The following is a 6,371-nucleotide window of genomic DNA, read 5'->3' on the forward strand; positions in this document are numbered from 1 at the left end:
CGAGAGAGGAGGAGAGGGGAGAGAGAGAGGAGGCGAGAGAGGGGAGAGAGAGAGAGAGACAGATGATTACTAAAGAGGTAGATTAGATTTAGATTTTAAAAATGCAGATTGCCTGGCTTGTGAAAGTGTATCATACAATTACAACGCACTGCCCTGTCCAAGAATCGAATCCATGACATTATGAGGTAAAGTCGAAAATTCTGCTCTTGATTACGCTTACCACTTAGGCAAATATTTTCATTCAATGAGATTAATTCAAAAAACGAAGAGATATTGGGATTGAAAAAAAAAAAAGCAGCATCTTTGAAGAAAAATCAAAGGGAGGTAATTCTAATATGTACCCATTAGAGTTACCTCCACTGTGGACGTTAGCTTAAGCAAGTTACATTTATGTAACTATTTGATCTGTTAGAAATATCGGCCGAGACTCACTCATTTTACACACTTGATTTTAAAAAAACGAAGGGCACATTGAATAATGCTGTCCAAGAAATACAGGCCTACTCTATTTACATCAATAATTGGTTCCAGGACATATCGATTTAACTCGAAAAAGGCGCAATACGAAAGACGTTTAAAAAAATTTATTAGCTTATATCTATCTTTAAATTTTAAAAAATGGTTTTAGACGTATTTTGAAGTGTATTTTATTTGATTTTCCTCTTCATTATTGGTTTTTAGGATCTGTTCAATTTGGCTCACAGATTCTTGAATTATTAATATTTTTTTTTAACTAGCTCCCTTCTCATCACCCCCGAACAACCTTTACATTAAGAATTCCAGCTTTGATCAACCCATCTTTCTTGCAAGAACAGTAGAGGTATACCTCAACATACCTCGTTTCAAGTTACGTCTTTTCCGACCCTACATCAGTTTTGAAAGAGATTTATCGAAAAAAAAAATCAATAAATAAACCTCGTCTTGAGTCGATTTATTTTTCGACTTTATGTCGGTCTCAACGAACATATTTAAAAGCATAAAAATTAAGAAAAAACCTAAAAACCAGCAACGTACGCTTAAGATTTCTAGTGAAGAAATTTCAACGTGTTTTTTTTTACCTGTTAGAACAAGCTGTTAAATCTACCTATTGCCTTTAAAAATGAAGGACATGTTTCATAATGTAGTCTTGAATGTCTTTTATCTTTTTCTTGTTTTAGTCTTTGGATTGCGGCCATGCTGGGGCGCAGCCTCGAAGGGTTTTAGGCGAAAAAAATTCACCCCGGGACTTAATTTCTTTTAACGCCTGATACTTAGCGGTTCGGCAAAAAGTTAACGATAGAAATATCGTTAACTTTTGCAGAACCGGTAAGTTATGAGCGTAAACAAACCAACACCAGTTATCAAGGTGTCTAGGGGAACACACAAGCACAAGGGCATACATACATAATACATATATACATACATACGTACGTACATACATACATACATACATACATACATACATACATACAAGTGTGCCCTCGACTTTGTTTCCTCATAACTTCCAGAAAAACGGATATTTTTTAATGAAATTTTCTACAGTTACTTTTCAGATTATGCAGATTACGATTACAATTTAATGTAAAAAATTTTTTTAAAAATAAAACAAAACCAAAACGGTGGACACGTACACAAACATACTGACACAAATTCTTCAAAATTTTAATTTTCCTTGTGTAGACATATATGCGATTTATGTCAGTATGTATATATCTTTCTTTTATTACCATAAATTCCGATATAATCGTAATCTAAACCATCTGAAATGATTTTCTTTAAAAAATATCAATTTTTCTGAAAGTAATGAGAAAACAATGTCAAAGTCAGTCGGAGTAGGAAGCATATCTGGGTAGGAATGTCTAGTCCTCCATTCAGTGAGTGTTTTAGCAAATGGAGCACCTGACCAGTGGAATGTGTCCCTTCCACAGAAAGCAGAAGGGTATGCATTCAAGTTTGGTCAGATGTAAACTGGGGTAGAGTACAATGGTTAGGCAGTAATATATGACAGATGCAATATAAGCGTTCTCTGCTTGACCTTTCAGAAACAGCTGTCTCTTGGCCCATTTCTTGGTGAGATGCACCACCCTTGTCATGACCTCATCCTAATTCTTCTCCACCAGGAGATCTGGAACACACTCAAATGGTTCCTCTGGAGTAATGTTACTCAACAGGGAGCAAAAATCAGAGATCAGCGAGTCTCTCCAAGTCAAGCCATTTCTTCTTTGCATGGAGAGGTCACAGCTCTGGTTCTACAGACCAAGAACAAAATGGTTGGAATATATCCAGTGTCTTAGTTGTAATCAGCTTACCCCCCTCCCCTTGTGCCAAAATTTGATGCCAATATTTGTTTTCTAACTAAGGTGGTGAGCTGGTAGAATCATTAGCATGCTGAGTAAAATGCTAAGTGGCATTCCATCTGTCTTTACTTTCTGAGTTCAAATTCTACTGAGGTCAGCTTTGCTTTTCGCCAATGTTTGTTTTCTAACCTGGGGTCCACTACATCAGGAATTTTTGTTGCTCTAAAGGGATATAATCAATAAAATCAATGCCAGTAGTTGATTGCTAATTGTTTCAGCAACCTTGGTGGTATGAAAGGCAAAGTAAATATCTGCTGGATTTGAACTCAAAACAGAAAGCACTCTAAATAGATACCACAGAATATTCTGTTCACCACTCAACTGGTTCTACTATCTGTCATCTCTGGCAATCTTCTTGTGATATTGATTTATAATTCCATCCATTCATTTTCTCCAAAACTCTCCCATGTTATAAGGGTAGAGTTCTTAGGCTCCTCCTCTGCAGGGTCCTATGAGAAGCAATCATCACTAAAAGCAACTATCATTAGCCTTTCCAACTGGATTCCCAATTGTGACCAGCTGAGACTATGGAGAATATCTTACCATTTTGTTCTTGGTCTACTTCTACGTCTCCAGCCAGTTGGCTTGGCTTGAAGAATTTGTCTTATGATTCTTTCCTGTGACATTCTAATCCTGTGTCTGTAGTACTAGAGCTGTGACCACTCAATGTCAAGAAGAGAGGTCACAGGCTTGACCTGGAGAGACTCCTTGACCTCTGAGCTATGCATCCTCTCAAGTAACGTTATTCCAGAGACCTTTTGGAGGGACACTATTTTGGATGCCTGCATATTCTTTCAGTCATTATCCAACATCCATGTCCAAGAGTGAGAATTGTTAGAGCTTTGGAAAAAATACTGAGTATTATTTGATCTGTTTTTTTTACAATCTAAGTTCAAATCCTGCTGAAGTCATCTTTACTGTTCATCCTTCTAGGGTTGATAAAATAAAGTATTAGTCTAAGTACTGGAATGTTGTCTTCTCTCTTTGAGCTGTCATGTCTTTAAGGGTCAGACACAGATAAAAAGACACAAACACACACGCACACACTCACACATGTGTGCACACACACATGCGCACGCATGCACGCACGCACACATACACACATACACACACATTCAGCAGGCTTTTTTCAGTTTCATCATCATCATCATCATCATCTGTCTACCAAATCCACTCACAGTACCATGCAGTGGGACTGAACCTGGAACCATGTCACAACTGCACCTGATACTATATATAAATAGTTTAGAAATATATTACTATACTTCTGCTAAAGTACACTGCTTTGGATGTGATTAATTTCCAAAATAACGAAGAATTTAATAAAATAACTTAGTTATTATTAAGCTGGTATTTAGAACAGAAAATTAATGGGAAATTTTGATGGAAGGTTTTATTTTAAACCACTTCAAAACAGGAAGTTTTTATCATGAAATCTGAGTCAGTTTTGGGTGTATTGGTTTTAAAAGGATTCACATCTTGCACAAGAGAATTTAGAAATTTTAAGGGCAACATACAGTCGATAAAATTGACCCAATAGCTTAACAGAAACTTATTTATTTTATCAACCACATGAACATAAAGGTTAGTTAGATTTGAATTTGGAACATATCTATAACTTCTGCAAAGCATTCTGTCTATCACATTATTGATTGTGTCATTTACTGCACCGCATAATATATTAATATTAAATATAACGGAATAAAACAAAGCCAAAAAATTGGAAAACAATGTATACACAGATATCATGTATTCCCAAGATGTGTGAAAATAAAACAAAGAATTCTTTACCCTTGGGAGAATATTCGTAATATCACTAATGAACAGGGACTTGAAATATGTACTTAACAATGTTAATTGATCTCGTAATGTTAACAAGTGATTCCTCCAATGACATTGTGATCATCAGTAAGAACAACAACAATAATTATAATAAGGATAATAACAACAACAACAGCAATAATAATTTTTTTCTACTTTAGGCACAAGGCCTGGACTTTTAGGTAAGGGGGTTAGTTGATTACATCAACCCCAGTTCCTGACTGGTACTTAACTTACTGAACCCGAAAGGATAAAAAGCAAAGGCGACCTTGGTGGAATTTGAACTCAGAACCTAAAGATGGAAGAGATGCTGCTAAGTATTTTGTTTGGTATGCTAACGATTCTGCCAGCCTACTGCCTTGATATATGTACTACTACTACCACTACTACCACTACTACTACTACTACTACTACTACTACTACTACTGCTACTACTGCTGCTGCTGCTGCTGCTGCTGCTGCTGCTGCTGTTGCTGCTGCTGCTAATAATAATAATAATAACAATAATAATAATAACAAGAATACTAAAAATGAACCTGACCACTCTCAAAAATTAAGTAAAAAAAATAATCCAGAATCCTTGTCCAGTGCCAGATCGATCCCAAGATCTAATCAATTTGTGTCAATCATGAGGCCAAACATCTCTGAAAGTTTCATTTGAATCCATCCAGCAGTTCTTGAAATAGCTTGTCCATGAACAAACAAACAAACACGACTGAAAACAATACCTCCGCCTTCGCTAAGGTGGATGTAATAATCCTTTCTACACCACCACAACTGTTATTACTACTACCACCACCACAACTGTTATTACTACTACCATCACTACCACCACCAACACATCTGCTGCCACCACCACCACCTCCGCTACTACTGAAATATTGTGTAGGAAGTAAAACAATTTCTATGGATGATCCCTGGAGATTTCGCTGACATCATGATCCTAGAAGCGGAGAGTTATTGTGGAAAGTTTACAATAGATTGCTGGTGGTCACAGTCAATAGTCTTTAGTTTGCTTTCAGTAAGCTCTGGTCAGTGTTTTGGAGGAAAAGCTTTGGTCAAACACAAGGCATTGGAGAAACGGGGGTGGAGGGTTAGAGGGACGGAACAGTTTAGGTGTTTCAGAATGTAAAAGGAAAACAACAACAACAACAACAACAACAACAACAGAAGCAGCAACAGCAGCAGCAACAATGATGATAATTGTGACAGCAACAATGACAACAATTACAACAGAATAGCAACAACAGTGAGAAAAACGACAGCACCAACAAGAAAGTCATTACCACCACCACCACCACCACCATCACCACCACCACCATCACCACCACCACCATCCCTACAGCCACTACCACCATCACCACCAGCAACAACAACAACAACAATAACATCAAATGCAACATCATTAGTGGCATTGGAAAAACATTATTGATAAGAGAAACACTTGCATCGGTGACAGCCATTAAGGTCTAACAAAAGCAATAACTATAATGATAGTTATTATCATCCTGCCCCCGCCTCCTCTTCATCGTCACTATCATCATTATCATCATCGTCATCATCATCATCATCATCATCTTCATCATCATCGACATCATTATTGAAGACCAATAAGGCGAAGGATCTCCATCATAAATGGATGAGAAATCCCTTTTGTTGATTCGGCTTGCATGACATAATAAACATCCTTCGGATATGTGTGAGAACATTGAACTCCAGCATCTTTATCTTCCCGACCAGGTGAGTGATTTACCTCTAAAATATACCTGTCTTTTTTGCCTTTTACTTGTTTCAGCCATTTGACTGAGAGCCATGCTGGAGCACTATCTTTAAGTCGAGCAAATCGGCCCCAGGACTTATTCTTTGTAAACCTAGTACTTATTCTATTGGTCTTTTTTGCCAAACTGCTAAGTTACGGGGACGTAAACACACCAGCATTGATTGTCAAGCAGTATTGGGGGAGAAAAAAACACAGACACACAATCACACATATATATATATATATATATATATATACATATACATATATACAACGGGCTTCTTTCAGTTTCCGTCTACCAAATCCACTCATAAGGGTTTGGTCGGCTTCAGGCTAAAATAAAAGACACTTGCCCAAGGCGTCAGGTAGTGGAGCTGAATCTGGAACCATGTCATTGGGAAGCAAGCTACTTACCACACAGTCATACCTGCACCTATCATATATATATATATATT

Source organism: Octopus bimaculoides, chromosome 12, assembly GCF_001194135.2.
Source record: "Octopus bimaculoides isolate UCB-OBI-ISO-001 chromosome 12, ASM119413v2, whole genome shotgun sequence".
NCBI lineage: Eukaryota > Metazoa > Mollusca > Cephalopoda > Octopoda > Octopodidae > Octopus > Octopus bimaculoides.